The sequence below is a fragment of the Pristiophorus japonicus genome, chromosome 2, assembly GCF_044704955.1.
Source record: "Pristiophorus japonicus isolate sPriJap1 chromosome 2, sPriJap1.hap1, whole genome shotgun sequence".
Taxonomy (NCBI): Eukaryota; Metazoa; Chordata; class Chondrichthyes; family Pristiophoridae; genus Pristiophorus; species Pristiophorus japonicus.
The window spans coordinates 92,874,371-92,893,662 of NC_091978.1; positions in this window are offsets into that span (position 1 = coordinate 92,874,371).

Sequence of the window (19,292 nt, forward strand, 5' to 3'; positions counted from 1 at the left end):
GAATTCCACAGATTCACAACGCTCTGGGAGAAGAAATTCCTTCTCAACTCGGTTTTAAATTGGCTCCCCCGTATTTTGAGGCTGTGCCCCCTAGTTCTAGTCTCCCCTACCAGTGGAAACAACCTCTCTGCCTCTATCTTGTCTATCTCTTTCATGATTTTAAATGTTTCTATAAGATCACCTTCTGAACTCCAACGAGTAAAGACCCAGTCTACTCAATCTATCATCATAAGGTAATCCCCTCATCTCAGGAATCAGCCTAGTGAATCGTCTCTGTACACCCTCCAAAGCCAGTATATCCTTCCTTAAGTAAGGTGACCAGAACTGCACGCAGTACTCCAGGTGCAGCCTTACCAATACCCTATATAGTTGCAGCAGGACCTCCCTGCTTTTGTACTTCATCCCTCTCGCAATGAAGGCCAACATTCCATTCGCCTTCCTGATTACCTGCAAACCAACTTTTTGGGATTCATGCACAAGACCCGGTCCAGGGTGTCCTTGGAGATAGAGCACGCGGTGTCCACCGGTACGCTCGCGGCCTTCCGCGAGAGGTGGGCACCGGAGGGACTGGAGTGCATCATCACGCCCGGCAACCAAATTTTAATTTGATTTTATGTTTTAAAGTTTAATTTGTTTTAATTGCCGGTGCTTTTAGTGTCCCCCTCCCCTTTTATAGGGGGCATTTGGAAAAATGTGATTCTAGTGCCCAAAAAAAAACCAAAAAAAAAAGAAAAACACAAAAAAAAACACAAAAAAGGAAACAAAAAAGGGCCTTGTAAATGTCTGCTGTGTCATCCAGGGCGGGTGGCACGGTTTAATGTTATTTGTTTTACAGATAAACTCAAAAAGAGTTTCATGCACAAGACCCGGTCCAGGGTGTCCTTGGAGATGGAGCACGCGGTGTCCACCGGTACGCTCGCGGCCTTCCGCGAGAGGTGGGCACCGGAGGGACTGGAGTGCATCATCACGCCCGGCAACCAAATTTTAATTTGATTTTACGTTTTAAAGTTTAATTTGTTTTAATTGCCGGTGCTTTTAGTGTCCCCCTTCCCTTTTATAGGGGGCACTGGGGAAAAATGTGATTTTAGTGCCCAAAAAAAAAACCAAAAAAAAAGAAAAAATACAAAAAAAAAAAAAGGATAAAAAGGGGCCTTGTAAATGTCTGGTGTGTCATCCAGGTCGGGTGGCACGGTTTAATGTTTTGTTTTACAGATAAACTCGAAAAGAGTTTCATGCACAAGACCCCCAGGTCCATCTGCACCTCAGCATGTTGTAATTTCTCCCCATTCAAATAATATTCCCTTTTACTGTTTTTTTTCCCAAGGTGGATGACCTCCGACATTGTATTCCATCTGCCAAACCTTAGCCCATTAGCTTAACCTATCTAAATCTCTTTGCAGCCTCTCTGTGTCCTCTACACAACCCGCTTTCCCACTAATCTTAGTGTCATCTGCAAATTTTGTTACACTACACTCTGTCCCCTCTTCCAGGTCATCTATGTTTATTGTAAACAGTTGTGGTCCCAGCACCGATCCCTGTAGCACACCACTAACCACCGATTTCCAACCTACAAGACAATCTGGAGCATTTAAGCCCTAGACTATCATTTACTGGACTGATGCAGTCCCATTATATTTACCATAGTTCATAAACCAGCTCTGAGCCTTCTAATTCAGAATCCAAAGGGTTCTTTCTTCTGCAGACGAAAAGGACCCATTTATCCCGACTCTCTGCTTTCTATTCACCAGCCAATTCTCTATCCATGCTAATACATTTCCTCTGACTCCGCGTACCTCTATCTTCTGCAGTAACCTTTTGTGTGGCACCTTATCGAATGCCTTTTGGAAATCTAAATACACCACATCCATCGGTATATCTCTATCCACCATGCTCTTTATATCCTCAAAGAATTCCAGTAAATTAGTTAAACATGATTTCCCTTTCATGAATCCATGCTGCGTCTGCTTGATTGCACTATTCCTATCTAGATATCCCGCTATTTCTTCCTTAATGATAGTTTCAAACATTTTCCCCACTACAGATGTTAAACTAACCAGCCTATTGTTACCTGCCTTTTGTCTGCCCCCTTTTTTAAACAGAGGCATTACATTAGCTGCTTTCCAATCCGCTGGTACCTCCCCAGAGTCCAGAGATTTTTGGTTGATTATAACGAATGCATCTGCTATAACTTCCGCCATCTTTATTAATACCCTGGGATGCATTTCATCAGGACCAGGGGACTTGTCTACCTTGAGTCCCATTAGCCTGTCCAGCAATACCTCCCTAGTGATAGTGATTGTCTCAAGGTCCTCCCTTCCCACATTCCTGTGACCAGCAAATTTTGGCATGGTTTTTGTGTCTTCCACTGTGAAGACCGAAGCAAAATAATTATTTAAGGTCTCAGCCATTTCCACATTTCCCATTATTAAATCCCCCTTCTCATCTTCTAAGGGACCAACATTTACTTTAGTCACTCTTTTCCGTTTTATATATCTGTAAAAGCTTTTACTATCTGTTTTTATGTTTTGCGCAAGTTTACCTTCGTAATCTATCTTTCCTTTCTTTATTGCTTTTTTAGTCATTCTTTGCTGTTGTTTAAAATTTTCCCAATCCTCTAGTTTCCCACTAACCTTGGCCACCTTATATGCATTGGTCTTTGATTTGATACTCTCATTTATTTCCTTGGTTATCCACGGCTAGTTATCCCTTCTCTTATTGCCCTTCTTTTTCACTGGAATATATTTTTGTTGCGCACTATGAAAGAGCTCCTTAAAAGTCCTCCACTGTTCCTCAATTGTGCCACCATTTAGTCTGTGTTTCCAGTCTACTTTAGCCAACTCTGTCCTCATCCCACTGTAGTCCCCTTTGTTTAAGCATAGTACGCTCGTTTCTGACACAACTTCCTCACCCTCAATCTGTGTTACAAATTCAACCATACTGTGATCACTCATTCCGAGAGGATCTTTTACTAGGAGATCGTTTATTTTTCCTGTCTCATTACACAGGACCAGATCTAAGATAGCTTGCTCCCTTGTAGGTTCTTTGGTTCTGTCTTCACTAAGGGAGACACCAATAACCTTCCTGAAATATTAGGGGACCGAGAGTCGAGCGAGAAGGAGGAACTGAAGGAAATCCTTATTAGTCAGGAAATTGTATTAGGGAAATTGATGGGATTGCAGGCCGATAAATGCCTAGGGCTCGATAGGCTGCATCCCAGCGTACTTAAGGAAGTGGCCTGAGAAATAGTGGATGCATTGATCATCATTTTACTACATTCGATAGACTCTGGATCAGTTCCTATGGATTGGATGGTAGCTAATGTAACACAACTTTTTAAAAAAGGAGGGAGAGAGAAAATGGGGAAATTATAGCCCGGTTAGCCTGACATCGGTAGTGGGGAAAATGTTGGAATCAATTATTAAAGCGGTAATAGCAGCACATTTGGAAAGCAGGGACAGGATCGGTCCAAGTCAGCATGGATTTATGAAAGAGAAATCATGCTTGACAAATCTTCCAGAATCTTTTAAGGATGTAACTAGTAGAGTGGACAAGGGAGAACCAGTGAATGTGGTGTATTGAAAAGGCTTTTGACAAAGTCCCACACAAGAGATTAATGTGCAAAATTAAAGCACATGGTATTGGAGGTAATGTATTGATGTGGATAGAGAACTGGTTGGCAGACAGGAAGCAAAAAGTAGGAATAAACGGGTCCTTTTCAGAATGGCAGGCAGTGACTAGTGGGGTACCACAAGGTTCAGTGCTGTGACCCCAGCTATTTACAATATACATTCATGATTTAGATGAAGGATTTGAATGTAATATCTCGAAGTTTGCAGATGACACTAAGCTGCGTGGCAGTGTGAGCTGTGAGGAAGATGCTAAGAGGCTGCAGAGTACTTGGACAGATTAGGTGAGTGGGCAAATGCATGGCAGATGCAGTATAATATAGATAAATGTGAGGTTATTCACTTTGGTGGCAAAAACAGGAAGGCAGAATATTATCTGAATGGTGACAGATGAGGAAAAGGGGAGGTGCAATGAGATTTGGGTGTAATGGTGCATCAGTCATTGAAAGTTGGCATGCAGGTATAGCAGGCTGTGAAGAAGGCAAATGGCATGTTGGCCTTCATAGCGAGAGGATTTGAGTATCGGAGCAGCAAAGTCTTACTGCAGTTGTACAGGACCTTGGTGAAACCACACCTTGAATATTGTGCACAGTTTTTGTCTCCTAATCTGAGGAAGGACATTCTTGCTATTGAGGGAGTGCAGCGAAGATTCACCAGACTGATTCCCGGGATGGCAGGACTGACATATGGAGAAAGACTGGATCGACTAGGCTTATCTTCACTGGAATTTAGAAGAATGAGAGGGGATCTCATAGAAACATATAACATTCTGATGGGATTGGACAGGTTAGATGCAGGAAGAATGTTCCCGATGTTGGGGAAGTCCAGAACCAGGGGTCATAGTCTAAGGATAAGAGGTAAGCCATTTAGGACCAAGATGAGGAGAAACTTCTTCACTCAGAGAATTGTGAACCTGTGGAATGTTGCTGAGGCCAGTCTGTGAGATATATTCAAAAGGGAGTTAGATGTGGCCCTAACGGCTTAAGTGATCAACGGATATGGAGAGAAAGGATGAATGGGGTACTGAAGTAGTTAATGCAATAGTTAGGAAGGACATTAGCTTGGATGATGTGGAATCTATATGGGTAGAGCTGCAGAACACCAAAGGGCAAAAAACGTTAGTGGGAGTTGTGCACAGACCTCCAAACAGTAGTAGTGATGTTGGGGAGGGCATCAAACAGGAAATTAGGGGTGCATGCAATCCAGCAGTTATAATGGGTGACTTTAATATGCACATAGATTGGGCTAACCGAACTGGAAGCAATACGGTGGAGGAGGATTTCCTGGAGTGCATAAGGGATGGTTTTCTAGACCAATATGTCGAGGAACGAACTAGGGGGGAGGTCATCTTAGACTGGGTGTTGTTTAATGAGAGAGGATTAATTAGCAATCTCGCTGTGCGAGGCCCCTTGGGGAAGAGTGATCATAATATGGTGGAATTCTGCATTAGGATGGAGAATGAAACAGTTAATTCAGAGACCATGGCCCAGAACTTAAAGAAGGCTAACTTTGAAGGTATGAGGCGTGAATTGGCTAGGATAGATTGGCGAATGATACTTAAGGGGTTGACTATGGATAGGCAATGGCAGACATTCAGAGACTGCATGGATGAACTACAACAATTGTGCATTCCTGTCTGGCATAAAAATAAAAAAGGGAAGGTGGCTCAACCGTGGCTATCAAGGGAAATCAGGGATAGTATTAAAGCCAAGGAAGTGGCATACAAATTTGCCAGAAATAGCAGCGAACCCAGGGACTGGGAGAAATTTAGAACTCAGCAGAGGAGGACAAAGGGTTTGATTAGGGCAGGGAAAATGGAGTACGAGAAGAAGCTTGCAGGGAACATTAAGACGGATTGCAAAAGTTTCTGTCGGTATGTAAAGAGAAAAAGGTTAGGAAAGACAAACGTAGGTCCCCTGCAGTCAGAATCAGGGGAAGTCATAACGGGGAACAAAGAAATGGCGGACCAATTGAACAAGTACTTTGGTTCGGTATTCACTAAGGAGGACACTAACAACCTTCCGGATACAAAAGGGGTCAGAGGGTCTAGTAAGGAGGAGGAACTGAGGGAAATCCTTATTAGTCGAGAAATTGTGTTGGGGAAATTGATTGGATTGAAGGCCGATAAATCCCCAGGGCCTGATGGACTGCATCCCAGAGTACTTAAGGAGGTGGCCTTGGAAATAGCGGATGCATTGACAGTCATTTTCCAACATTCCATTGACTCTGGATCAGTCCCTATCAAGTGGAGGGTAGCCAATGTAACCCCACTTTTTAAAAAAGGAGGGAGAGAGAAAACAGGGAATTATAGACCGGTAGCCTGACATCGGTCGTGGGTAAAATGATGGAATCAATTATTAAGGATGTCATAGCAGCACATTTGTAAAGAGGTGACATGATAGTTCGAAGTCAGCATGGATTTGTGAAAGGGAAATCATGCTTGACAAATCTTCTGGAATTTTTTGAGGATGTTTCCAGTAGAGTGGACAAGGGAGAACCAGTTGATGTGATATATTTGGACTTTCAGAAGGCTTTCGACAAGGTCCCACACAAGAGATTAATGTGCAAAGTTAAAGCACATGGGATTGGGGGTAGTGTGCTGACGTGGATTGAGAACTGGTTGTCAGACAGGAAGCAAAGAGTAGGAGTAAATGGGGACTTTTCAGAATGGCAGGCAGTGACAAGTGGGATACCGCAAGGTTTTGTGCTGGGGCCCCAGCTGTTTACACTGTACATTAATGATTTAGACGAGGGGATTAAATGTTCTATCTCCAAATTTGCGGATGACATTAAGTTGGGTGGCAGTGTGATCTGCGCGGAGGATGCTATGAGGCTGCAGAGCGACTTGGATAGGTTCGGTGAGTGGGCAAATGCATGGCAGATGAAGTATAATGTGGATAAATGTGAGGTTATCCACTTTGGTGGTAAAAACAGAGAGACAGACTATTATCTGAATGGTGACAGATTAGGAAAAGGGGAGGTGCAACGAGACCTGGGTGTCATGGTACATCAGTCATTGAAAGTTGGCATGCAGGTACAGCAGGCGGTTAAGAAAGCAAATGGCATGTTGGCCTTCATAGCGAGGGGATTTGAGTACAGGGGCAGGGAGGTGTTGCTACAGTTGTACAAGGCCTTGGTGAGGCCAAACCTGGAGTATTGTGTACAGTTTTGGTCTCCTAACCTGAGGAAGGACATTCTTGCTATTGAGGGAGTGCAGCGAAGGTTCACCAGACTGATTCCCGGGATGGCATCGCCATTCAATGAGTTCATGGCTGAACATGCAACTTCAGTACCCCATCCCTGCTTTCTCGTCATACCCCTTGATTCCCCTAGTAGTAAGGACTACATCTAACTCCTTTTTGAATATATTTAGTGAATTGGCCTCAACAACTTTCTGTGGTAGAGAATTCCACAGGTTCACAACTCTCTGGGTGAAGAAGTTTCTCCTCATCTCGGTCCAAAATGGCTTACCCCTTATCCTTAGACTGTGACCCCTGGTTCTGGACTTCCCCAACATTGAGAATATTCTTCCTGCATCTAACCTGTCTAAACCCGTCAGAATTCTAAACGTTTCTCTGAGATCCCCTCTCATTCTTCTGAACTCCAGTGAATACAAGCGCAGTTGATCCAGTCTTTCTTGATATGTCAGTCCCGCCATCCCGGGAATCAGTCTGGTGAACCTTTGCTGCACTCCCTCAATAGCAAGAATGTCCTTCCTTAAGTTAGGAGACCAAAACTGTACACAGTACTCCAGGTGTGGCCTCACCAAGGCCCTGTACAACTGTAGTAACACCTCCCTGCCCCTGCACTCAAATCCCCTCGCTATGAAGGCCAACATGCCATTTGCTTTCTTCACCGCCTGCTGTACCTGCATGCCAACCTTCAATGACTGATGTACCATGACACCCAGGTCTCGTTGCACCTCCCTTTTTGCTCATCTGTCACCATTCAGATAATAGTCTGTCTCTCTGTTTTTACCACCAAAGTGGATAACCTCACATTTATCCACATTATACTTCATCTGTCATGCTTTTGCCCTCAAACCTAACGTATCCACGTCACTCTGCAGCCTCATAGCATCCTCGTCGCAGCTCACACTGCCACCCAACTTAGTGTCATCTGCAAATTTGAAGATACTACATTTAATCCCCTTGTCTAAATCATTAATGTACAATGTAAACAGCTGGGGTCCCAGCACAGAACCTTGCGGTACCCCACTAGTCACTGCCTGCCATTCTGAAAAGTACCCATTTACCCCTACTCTTTGCTTCCTGTCTGCCAACCAGTTCTCAATCCACGTCAGCATACTACCACCAATCCCATGTGCTTTAACTTTGCACATTAATCTCTTGTGTGGGACCTTGTCGAAAGCCTTCTGAATGTCCAAATGCACCACATCAACTGGTTCTCCCTTGTCCACTCTACTGGAAACATCCTCAAAAAATTCCAGAAGATTTGTCAAGCATGATTTCCCTTTCACAAATCCATGCTGACTTGGACCTATCATATTACCTCTTTCCAAATGCGCTGCTATGACATCCTTAATAATTGATTCCATCATTTTACCCACTACTGAGGTCAGGCTGACCGGTCTATAATTCCCTGTTTTCTCTCTTCATCCTTTTTTAAAAAGTGGGTTACATTGGCTACCCTCCACTCCATAGGAACTAAGCCAGAGTCTATGGAATGTTGGAAAATTACTGTCAATGCATCCGCTATTTCCAAGGCCACCTCCTTAAGTACTCTGGGATGCAGACCATGTTCCTTAAAGGGATCATGGCCAAATTGATTTGGACATTTGAGCTGTCAGTGTTCTACAGCATGGAGATGCTGCAAACACTGACAAGCACTGCACAAAGGTGTACAGCTGCAACCAGGCTCTCCCATGACTCCCTTCATATGTTTATAAAGAGAGTCACAGCATGCAGGGAGGTTCTCTTCCCTTTGAATGGGCAGAAGAGACCTCCCCAGGAAACCAACGTAGCCTGGTTGCACATTGCACAGGAGGACACAAGCAAGGATGTGGTCAGTAGGACCTAGCTGTAGTGGTGCAAACCTTTAAATGATCTCAGTAGATCCCAAAATGTTACTGCAAAGCCACACTCAACCTCATCTTGCTGTGCCACTCATCACACCAACTTACCTTGCACTTCTACCCATCCCTCTCTCTATCTACATTGTCACTTCCTTATCTTACTAGCCATCCCTCAGACTCACCCGCATAGAAACCTAGAAACCTAGAAAATAAGTGCAGGAGTAGAGCATTCGGCCCTTCAAGCCTGCAATAAGATCATGGCTGATCATTCAACCTCAGTACCCCTTTCCTGTTTTCTCTCCATACCCCTTGATCCCTTTGGCTGTAAGGAGCATATCTAACTCCCTTTTGAATATATCTAACGAACTGGCCTCAACAACTTTCTGCGGTAGAGAATTCCACAGGTTAACCACTCTCTGAGTGAAGAAGTTTCTCCTCATCTCAGTTTTAAATGGCTTACCCCTCATTCTCAGACTGTGACCCCTGGTTCTCGAACTCTCCAGCAACGGGAACATTCTTCCTACATCTAACATGGCCAATCCCTTCAGAATTTTATGTTTCTATGAGATCCCTTTTCATTCTTCTAAACTCCAGTGGATACAAGCCCAGTTGATCCAGTCTCTCCTCATATGTCAGTCCTGCCATCCCGGGAATCAATCTGGTGAACCTTCGCTGTACTCCCTCAATAGCAAGAATGTCCTTCCTCAGATTAGGAGACCAAAACTGAACACAATATTCTAGGTGTGGCCTCACCAAGGCTCTGTACAACTGCAGTAAGACCTCCCTGCTCCTATACTCAAATCCTCTAGCTATGAAGGCCAACATACCATTTGCCTTCTTCACCACCTGCTGTACCTGCATGACAAACTTCAATGACTGATGTACCATGACACCCAGGTCTTGTTGCACCTTCCCTTTTCCTAATCTGTCACCATTCAGATAATATTCTGCCCTCCTGTTTTTGCCACCAAAGTGGATAACCTCACATTTATCCACATTATACTGCATCTGCCATGTATTTGCCCACTCACCTAACCTGTCCAAGTCACCCTGCAGCCTCTTAGCATCCTTCTCACAGCTCACACTGTCATCTGCAAACTTGGAGGTATTGCATTCAATTCCTTCGTCCAAATCATTAATGTATATTGTAAATAGCTGGGGGCCCAACACTGAACCTTGGTACCCCACTAGTCACTGCCTGCCATTCTGAAAAGGACCCGTTTATTCTTACTTTTTGCTTCCTGTCTGCCAACCAGTTCTCTATCCACATCAATACATTACCTCCAATACCATGTGCTTTAATTTTGCATGCTAATCTCTTGTGTGGGACCTTGTCAAAAGCCTTTTGAAAGTCCAAATACACCACATCCACTGGTTCTCCCTTGTCCACTCTATGAGTTACATCCTCAAAAAATTCTAGAAGATTTGTCAAGCATGATTTCCCTTTCATAAATCCATGCTGACTTGGACTGATCCTGTCACTGCTTTCCAAATGCGCTGCTATTTCATCTTTAATAATTGATTCCAACATTGTCCCCACCACGAATGTCAGGCTAACCGGTCTATAATTACCTGTTTTCTCTCTCCCTCCTTTTTTAAAAAGTGGTGTTACATTAGCTACCCTCCATAGGAACTGATCCAGAGTCAATAGCATGTTGGGAAATTATGACCAATGCCTCCACTATTTCTGGGGCCTCTTCCTTAAGTTCTCTGGGATGCAGCCTAGGCCCTGGAGATTTATCGGCCTTCAATCCCATTAATTTCCCTAACAATTTCCTGACGAACAAGGATTTCCTTCAGTTCCTCCTTTTCGTTAGCCCCTCGCACTCCTCGTATTTCCGGAAGATTATTTGTGGATTCCTTAGTGAAGACAAATCCAAAGCATTTGTTCAAATGTTCTGCTATTTCTTTGTTCCCCATTATAACTTCACCTGATTCTGACTGCAAGGGACCTACATTTGTCTTCACTAATCTTTTTCTCTTCACGTATCTATAGAAGCTTTTGCAGTCAGTTTTTATATCCCCTGTAAGCTTACTCTCATACTCTACATTATAACAGTGACTACACTTCAAAAGTACTTCATTGGCTGTAAAGCGCTTTGGAATATCCGGTGGTTGTGGAAGGCTTCATATAAATACAAGTCTTTCTTTATTTGTCACTTCCCTTTAACTTCAGTCACTGATTTAATTGCCCCTTCTGGAGCTGCCAGTTCATGTATTCTGCCTTGGGTGTGGGGTCATGTTCCAAAGCTTCCCAACTACCTCATAGTAGGCTTAAGTTTCGGCCTGAGTTGCTCCTATTTTTTTGGAGCAACTAGTTTAGAATGGAGCATCTTGAAATTGCAATTCTCGGCATTTAGTTTGTTCCCGTTCTAATGAGTTAGAATAGTTTCATTTTAGAACAGATTTTTTTTTCAAAAGGGGGCATGTCCAGCCACTTACACCTGTTTTGCAAGTTTAGACAGCGAAAACTTACTCCAAACTAACTTAGAATGGAGTAAGTGTAGATTTTGTATGTTCAGAAAAACCTTGCCTACACTTATAAATCAGGTGTAGGGAACGAGAGATGGGCGGCGGTGGAGGGGGCGGGGGGGGGAATGGGGTTTTACAAACATTAAACACTTCACTTTTACAAATAAAGAGCCATCATCAATAATAAATGATAAATAAATCAATAAATCAACCAATAAATCAATCAAAAAAAATTAAAAAATTAAAAAATAATAAAAAATCAATCAATAAATAAAAAATTAAGTTTCGACTCACCGACTGCAGCACTGGGAGCCCTCCAACAGCGGCTGGTAAGGTTCCCCCCCCGCCAGTGTCTCTCTCTCTCTCTGCCTCTGTCAGTGTCTCTCTCTGTTTCTGTCAGTGTCTCTCTGTGTTTCTGAAAGCAAGGGGCGGGGCGGAGAGGGGAGGAGGGGGAGGAAGAGGAGGGGGGGAGCGGGAGCAGAACGAGGGTGGGGGGGCGGAGCGGGAGCTGGATGGGAGGGAGGTAGGGAGGCCCGAGTCTGATCTTCGCCCGGGGAGCCCATTCAGCCAGGGCTAGGGCAGGTGTGCTTCGGGCCCCTCCCACGCAGCCTCGAGGGCGCGGAGCTACTGCACACTCTTGCGCGCATTGGCAGAGGTCCCAGCACTGTTCTCAGCGCAGGGACCTGGCTCCACCCCCGACCCCTTGTCCTGCGCCACGCCAAGCACGAAGACGTCCTGAGGAGCTCGCAGAATCAGAAGTTAAGTTTTCGGCGCCCTTTTCATTCTTACAGAGGGCGGAAACTTGGGCCCAGTGCAACTTCATCCCCTTCCCGCCAAGTCAACAGAGATAAAGTACCTTTAAAATTAAACAGTTAAAAACGTAACATCAGTTCATTTCTGGCTGTGCAATGGCACTGAAGCCAATCCTAAAAAGGCAGTTAAATAGTTGAAACTTAAACAACAAAGATTCCAAACAATCTTTTAACAGGGTGCATTTATACCCCCACCCCCTAGCTAACTTGTACCAGATGTACCAAAGTTAAAATGCCCGATTACTCAACTGTTCCTAATAGCCTGTGATGGCGAAACTTTTTCCTTAATAATAACCCTCTGTTTTATTAAGCAAGATTTTACAAACTTGACATAAATTGATTGTTTTCCGAAATGGGAAAGAAAATAAATCTGCTACACTCGTGAGAGCAGAAGAGACACCCCAGAAATTTTAAATAAATCTAGCTATAGTCAAAGGGGGAGAAATTCCTCACCCATTTCAGTGCATTAGAGCAGTATAAACAGTGCAGGAAATCTTTTAGGCAGGGAGATTGGATGGAAGTCCACCCATTTTTTGCTGAGAGAAAAGTGCATGGCCTGACTCGGTCCCCACCTCGTAAGGTGTATGCCACACGTAGGAGACTTACTATAACACAATAACATCTCCAGCGGAGACCCTCCCCTTCCCATATCTTCAGTGCACCATCATTACTCAAAGCACATTGATGATGTTCGTAAGTCATGCTGCAGCTCCTGCTTCGCCATCTTCCCTCGGCTTCGGTTGTGGCCAGTATCGTCCCGAAAATCATAGGGATCCATATCATGGTCTGTGGGAAACAAGATCTGTGTAGGATTTACTCTTTGGCAGTCTTTAACTGATTGTGAAAAATTTCTTGTACATAACATCCTTTTCCCCCGGTGACTGAATCAAATAAACTGCAGGGTTCAATCGGTCTATAATCGTATACGGTCTCCACCATCTGGGCTCAAAGACATGTTTCTTTTTCTCATAATTTGGAATCATTATTGAGTCTCCCACCTGATATTCAAAGGGTCGTACTTTGTCAAAGTACCTTTTAATTTGTCTTTTTGACTTACCCAATTTGGTGGCCACAAATCGATTCATTTAATCGGCCACTTGGAACTACATGGTTTCATTGTCAGGGGACTGCAGAAGATAAAGGTACGCGGAGTCAGAGGAAATGTATTAGCATGAATAGAGAATTGGCTGGCTAACAGAAAGCAGAGAGTCGGGATAAATGGGTCCTTTTCAGGTTGGAAATCGGTGGTTAGTGGTGTGCCACAGGGATTGGTGCTGGGGCCACAACTGTTTACAATATACATAGATGACCTGGAAGAGGGGACAGAGTGTAGTGTAACAAAATTTGCAGATGACACAAAGATTAGTGGGAAAGCGGGTTGTGTAGAGGACACAGAGAGGCTGCAAAGAGATGTAGATAGGTTAAACGAATGGCTAAGGTTTGACAGATGGAATACAATGTCGGAAAATGTGAGGTCATCTGCCTTGGAAAAAAAACAGTAAAAGGGAATATTATTTGAATGGGGAGAAATTACAAAATGCTGCGGTGCAGAGGGACCTGGGGGCCCTTGTGCATGAATCCCAAAAAGTTAGCTTGCAGGTGCAGCAGGTAATCAGGAAGGCGAATGGAATGTTGCCCTTCATTGCGAGAGGGATGGAGTACAAAAGCAGGGAGGTCCTGGTGCAACTGTACAGGGTATTGGTGAGGCCACACCTGGAGTACTGCGTGCAGTTTTGGTCACCTTACTTAAGGAAGGATATACTAGCTTTGGAGGGGGTACAGAGACGATTTACTTGGCTGATTACGGAGATGAGGGGGTTACCTTATGAAAATAGATTGAGTAGACTGGGTCTTTTCTCGTTGGAGTTCAGAAGGGTGAGGGGTGATCTTATAGATACATTTAAAATAATGAAAGGGATAGACAAGATAGAGGCAGAGAGGTTGTTTCCACTGGTCGGGGAGACTAGAACTAGGGGGCACAGCCCACGGGGGAGTCAATTTAAAACCGAGTTGAGAAGGAATTTCTTCTCCCAGAGGGTTGTGAATCTGTGGAATTCTCTGCCCAAGGAAGCAGTTGAGGCTAGCTCATTGAATATATTCAAATCACAGAGGATAGCTTTTTAACCAATAAGGAAATTAAGAGTTACGGGGAGCGGGCGGGTAAGTGGAGCTGAGTCCACGGCCAGATCAGCCATGATCTTGCTGAATGGCAGAGCAGGCTCGAGGGGCTAGATGGCCTACTCCTGTTCCTAATTCTTATGTTCTTAAGTTCTTATGACTCATCCCTGTTAGTGTTAGCTGGCCTGGCGTTCTCATGAGCCTCCCTATCATGGCCTGATGTGGGGAGACCCCTGTTGTTTTATGAGGTGTGGACCTCATTGCCATTAAGCACATTGGCAGCATGTTAGCCCCTTGAGTGGGGTGGTCCACGCACAATTTTTTTAACATTAACTTGAGGGTCCTGTTCCCCTTTGATCCCTCCGGACGACTGGGGGTGTTGAGCAATATGTAATTTGTGTTTTATCCCCAACATTTCCTGCAGGTGGGTAAAAATTTTACCAGTAACGTGTGAACCTTGATCGCTGTACACTTGTACTGGTACTCCCCACCTACAAAACACATGATTCAATAGTGTTTTGGTTGCCCTGATTGCGATGAATTGATCCACCACCACTAGGGCATGCTGAAAATTGCCTTGCGCCTGTGGAAGTGGCACAATGAAGTCTATCTGGAGGTGAGTCCATGGCCGTTGAGGTGGGGGTGTGCTTTGAAGCAAGGCTCAGTTAGTGCATGCGGGAGGATTGTGTTGCAGGCACGGTAGGCATCATGCCATTTATTGGTTGATTATTTCCCTCATGGAAGGCCACCAAGCTTTGGATGCTACCTTAAAGAAGGTTATCAGGATAGAATAGTGCCCTGCTGTGGGGTGGGAGTGAAAGAGGGAGAGCAGTTCCTGACCCACCCCTGGTGGAACACACACCATCGGGCAGGTGTTTGGCTTTCTTTTGAACATCAGCAATTGCTCATCTGAGTCAGGGGCAGTGGCTAGTATGGTATTGGGAGCCCAGGCTGTCCATTGAGGAAGGCAGGCACTTACAACAGCATATGACCAGTATTGCTGCTGCAGGGATTTTAAATCTATGTGTTCTGTTGGGGAGGCCTTGCTAACAGCATTGCAGGGCTCAACAACTATATCCTCTATCTCCTCATCAATTGCAGCGTCCTTGGCTGCTCTGTCTGCTCTGGAATTTCCCTCACTATGTGGACCCTCTTTTCTATGAGCTGGTACCTTTCCTATGAAGCAGGGCTGGGATGGCTGTTTAAGGTATGACCAGAGCAGGCGTAACCAGGGCCCATGGACCAGGGCCTTACTGTCTATCGTACGATAGTCATTTTTGTGGTATAGGGACAAGGAGAGCATGGTGTTTATAGCATAGGCACTATCTGACCAAATATTCACAGGTCTATCTGAGGTTTCCTTTACAGCAGTTAGAAGTGTGGCGATTTCTGCAAATTGTGAAGACGGTCTGTTGCATCTTCGCTGGATAGTTCTTTCTGGCAATACCACAGCATACCCGGTGGGAAGGAGGATCCCTCAATGTGATATAAGGACCCATCGATATAGACATCTGGGGCACCCTGTATGGGCTCTTTCTGCACAGGATGGGTCTCAAAGTTAATCAGGGGTAATGGACATTCATGCGGGTCCCCCTCATAGATCAGAAATTGTGGCAGCAAGGTGGTGGGTTTGGAAATGGTATCAATGTCTCTTTCCGTAAATTCCAATGTCCATTTGCTGAGGCGCTGCGAGGAAACTAGTGAATCTCCAGGTTTCATCAGTTGTTTCAGAGGTGTGTGTCCGCTGTGCAGGATTGTAGCCTGTAACCCAGTAATAAAGGTAAAGTGATGTACCGCCCAGATGAAGGCTAGTAGGTGGCGCTCATATGCAGTGTATGTTTTTACTGCCCCCTGCAGGATTTGAGACGCATATGCAATTGGTTGTAGTTGATCAGCTCGTGTTTGGCACAGAACTGAAGTGAGGCTTTGTTCTATGGCCCCAACCTCTAAATGAAAGGGATGCATGGGATCCGGAGGGATCAGACATGCGGCCCGTATCACTGCAGTTTTTAATTTAGTCATGGACTAGGTGTGAGCATCAGTCCATGCCGGGCATATGTCATCACCTTGCAGTGTTATCAAATCATAGAGGGGCTTTGTGCACTCTGCAAAGCCTGGGATAAAGTTCCTTTGGTACCCTACCAGACCCAAGAATGATCGTAGGGCAGTTTTGGAAGTGGTAATGGCAGTTGCTGTATTATCTCCACCTTGTGAGAGTCAGGGGACGATCCCTATGGAGAAATGGACACCCCTAGAAAGGTGACCCATTCTTTTATTAATTGAGCCTTACGGGGATTCACCTTTAGTCCCGCCTGAGCCAACAATGTCAAAAGCTCGTGCAAAAGGGACAGATGCTCCTCCATGCTGTCCATTGCCAGCAGTAGGTCATCTACATACTGCAGCAAGCAGGTAGGGTGGGAAAAGTCTTTTAAAATTGCAGCCATTCTTTTGTGGAATATCGTGGGGACATTGTGGAACCCCTGAGGCAGGCATGTCCAGGTGTAGCTCTAATCTTCAAATGTGAACGCAAATTTGTACTGGTCTTCCCTTGCAACAGGGATACTCCAGAATCCATTGGCGATGCCGAGGGTCGAGAGGTATCTGGAATCAGCAGGAATTTGAGATAATGGGCCCAAGTTTCCACACGATAAAAAACGGGCGCCGGAAAAAAAACTCGCGATTCTGGAGTGTTCTGCAGCTCCTTGTCTGTTTGGCGCGGCGCCCAGGGGGGCGGAGCCTACACTCACGCCGATTTTGTAAGTGGGAGGGGGCGGGTACTATTTAAATTAGTTTTTTTCCTGCCGGCAACGCTGCGCGTGCGCGTTGAAGCGTTCGCGTACGCGCAGTGTGAAGGAAACATTGGCATTCGGCCATTTTTGTAGTTCTTTGTAGCTGTTTAGTTTTTGAACATTTTTTAATAAAAGCACATTGCCATCAGCACTGAGAAGGCTGCAGGAAGCCTCAGAAAGTTGAGGCAGCCGTTTCCCGACGACCTCCCCCTTTTGCCGTCGGGAAATGGCTTCTCAATTTCTGAGGCTTCCTGCAGCCTTCTGTCTCCGTCTCCTTCCCTCCCTCCCTCCCTCCCGCCGTCTGGAACGGCTTTCTCCCCCCCCCCCCCACCGGCTGTGTTCGGTCGGTCGGTCGGGCCCGCACTCCCCCCCCCCCCCCTGCGTTCGGTCGCTCGCCCGCCATCTGGAATGGCTTCCCCCCCCCCTGCGTTCGGTCGGTTGGTTCCCTCCCGCCCGCCGTCTGGAACAGCTTCCTTCCCCCCCCTCCGCCCCCCCTGCGTTCGGTCGGTAGGTCGGTTCCCTCCCGCCGGCCGTCTGGAACAGCTTCCTTCCCCCACCTCCCCCCCCCGTGTTCGGGAACGGCTGCCTCGTTTTGTGAGGCTTGCTGCAGCATTCTCCCTGGCTGAAGCACTTTCACACAGGTAGGAAGATGGTTTATTTAATTTTTTCTTTGCTTATAAATGTTTATTCAGGTTGGATTTATTTGTATAATATTTGTAGAAGTATAAATAAGGATTTATGGTAGAATTTAATGACTTCCCTTCCCCCCCCCCCCCCCACCCTCGTTCTGGACGCCTAATTTGTAACCTGCACCTGATTTTTTAATGTGTAGAACAGGTTTTTTCAGTTCTACAAAAATCGTCACTTGCTCCATTCTAAGTTAGTTTGGAGTACGTTTTCACTGTGGAAACTTTCAAATCAGGCGTCAGTGGCCGGACACGCCCCCTTTTGAAGAAAAAATTCTGTTCCAAAGTGGAACTGTTCTACCTGACTCGAACTGCAGAAAAAAAAATGTGGAGAATTGCGATTTCTAAGATAGTCCGTTCTCCACCAGTTGCTCCTAAAAATCAGGCGCAAATCATGTGGAAACTTCGGCTCAATATGTGGGAGTTTCTCTTACTACCGGTGAGCAGGCTGGTGTTACAGAATTTAACTTTCTGTAATCAATAGTCAGTTGCCAGCTGCTATCAGGCTTTTTAACCGGCCATGCGGGTGAATTGGTCTTGAAAGTGCCTGTCCTAAGAACACCCTGCTCGACTAGGGATTTTATGGTGTCTCGGATGTAAGGTGACTCTCCCTTGGGATGGGGTAGTGTTTGGTGAATGAGTGGGGGGGTCGCTCAATAAACTCTTCGCCTGTCATTTTTCCACAGTCATGCTTGCATGTGGCGAACACCACTAGGTGTTCCTGAATTAGTTTTGCTACAGTTTCATTTTTGCTCCTCGGAGGGTTATACTCAGATGGCTTTTTAATAGCAAAAACCGAGTGAGCATCTGAAATTTCTATCACTCCTGCCTTATCTCTCAATCCCATTCAAACACAGTCCTGATTGTAATCTTTTACTACACTATACTGATCCAACACATCAATCCCTGCAATTCCCCTTCCGTCGGGAGTGGTCATCAGCATCGGTGCTGGGACCTTACAGGTGAGGCCACGCAACTGATGTACAGTGGCCTTCCCTGTATATGCAATGGTTGTATCACCATTAAACACTTTAAGGGTCATACAACCCTTGCCCACTGCTGCATGGCATTCAGGGTATGGGGTATGGATGATGGTAATGGCTGAGCCAATATTGATAAGCAAATCTGCTGCCAGCCCCCTTGCAAGACAATAAGGACTACTGGTCTCCCGCTACCATTATGTCAGAACCCTACTTCCAATCAATCTTTTGGGGCCGAACCCCGTGGATGCTTACATCCGAGACACCATAAAATCCCTAGTCGAGCAGGCTGTTGTTTGGACAGGCACTTTCAAGACCAATTCACCCACATGGCTGGTTAAAAATCCTGATAGCAGCTGGCAACTGACTATTGATTACAGAAAGTTAAATTCTGTAACACCAGCCTGCTCACCGGTAGTAAGAGAAACTCCCACCATATTATCTCAAATTCCTGCTGGTTCCAGGTACCTCTCGACCCTCGACATCGCCAATGGATTCTGGAGTATCCCTGTTACTGGAGTATGACTGTGCATTGGCGATTGTATGCAACGGTAAATGATTATGCATCCACCCCCGTGGCAATTTGGGTTTGTATGAGAGTTATCAACTGGGCCAATCGTTGATCTGTCCCAGAGAAATTGGATTTGTTCCTCGGGATGTATCTATGCATTGCACCATGATCTGGTTCCTGTCAGGGCCTGCTGCAGTCTTTTGCTATGTGGCCTACCTTCTTATGATTAAAGCACTGTCCCTTAAAGGGGTAACACCTAGATC